The sequence below is a fragment of the Trichechus manatus genome, unplaced genomic scaffold, assembly GCF_000243295.1.
Source record: "Trichechus manatus latirostris isolate Lorelei unplaced genomic scaffold, TriManLat1.0 scaffold00038, whole genome shotgun sequence".
NCBI classification, from domain to species: Eukaryota; Metazoa; Chordata; class Mammalia; order Sirenia; family Trichechidae; genus Trichechus; species Trichechus manatus.
This window is the reverse complement of record NW_004443974.1, coordinates 17942824-17944043: the sequence shown is the minus strand read 5'-3', so window position 1 is coordinate 17944043 and position 1220 is coordinate 17942824. Positions and strand designations below refer to the sequence as shown.

The following is a 1220-nucleotide window of genomic DNA, read 5'->3' as shown; positions in this document are numbered from 1 at the left end:
TTCTACCTGTTTTAAAAAGTTTCTGACAATTCAGATTGGGCTTTTTTTTTTTTAACAGTAGTGAAGAATATATAACAAGCTATTTGCCATTTCAACCATTTTACATGTACAATTCAGTGACATTAATCATGTTCCCCATGTTGTACAACCATCACCACTATCCATTTCCAAATGTTTTTCATCACCCTAAACAGGAACTCAGTACCCCTTAAGCAAAACCTCCCCATTCCCTCCTCCCACCCACCTCTAGTAACTACTAATAACTATTGGTCCCTATGTGTTTGCCTATTCTAGATATTTCATGTAAGTGGGATCATATAATATTGGCCCTTTTGTGTCTGACGAATTTCACTCAGCATAATGTTTTCAAGATTCATTCATGTTGTAACCTGTATCAGCACTGCATTTCTCTTTATGGCTGAATAATATTCTATTGCAGGGATACACCACATTTTGTTCATCCATTCATCTGTTGATGGGCATTTGGGTTGTTTCCACCTTTTGGCTACTGTGAATAGTGCTGCCGTGAACATTGGTGGACAAGTGAGTGAGTCCCTGCTTTCAATTCTTTTTAGTATATACCCAGGAGTGGAATGTCTGGGCCATAGGGATGAGCTTCGCTTGGTGGAAGGTGGAGTGGCTACCCTGTGAGCTGCAGATCAGATGCTGGCAGAAGAAGTATTTGCATGACCCAGAGTGCATGATGGGCTGCGAAACCCTCTGGCGGCTGAGATAAAGAGCTAGTGGCCACTAAATAAATCATTAAAACCACTTTGGAACTGGATGACTTCTGCTCAGGAAAATAAAACCACTTCCTTGGTGAGCCTCAGCTATGGTTTGAGAAAGTTTTCTAAAAAGTGGAAAAATTACAAACATTACTTAAGAAACAGAACACTGCTCATAATTCTGCTTAAGATGTAGGTGAACAGAAAAACGGAAACCCATTCCGAATGGCACTGCAGAAAAATTACTTACATCTAAAATAGCTGAAAGTTCATCCATTATTTATTACCGTTTGCGATTTTGCCCTGGTGGACAATTTTCTGGGCCATTTAAAACCTTTCCAAAGAGAGAAAGCTGTAACAATGCTCCCTTAAATTACAAGGATAAATGTAAACCAGCTCGAGTATTTACTGTAGGACTGAAAATCAGAATTCACTAGATGTTTCAGCACCATGGCCTGGGCCCTAGCTTAAAAGTGACACAGCACAATCTCACCC

The 1220-nt window shown here is 39.9% G+C and overlaps 1 protein-coding gene across 1 annotated transcript in view; it reads right to left on the bottom strand.

Moving 5' to 3' along the window:
* ENTREP1 (endosomal transmembrane epsin interactor 1) overlaps window positions 1-1220 on the bottom strand; it is an 88030-nt gene that overhangs the window by 7678 nt on the left and 79132 nt on the right. The gene's annotated exons all lie outside the window — the stretch shown is intronic.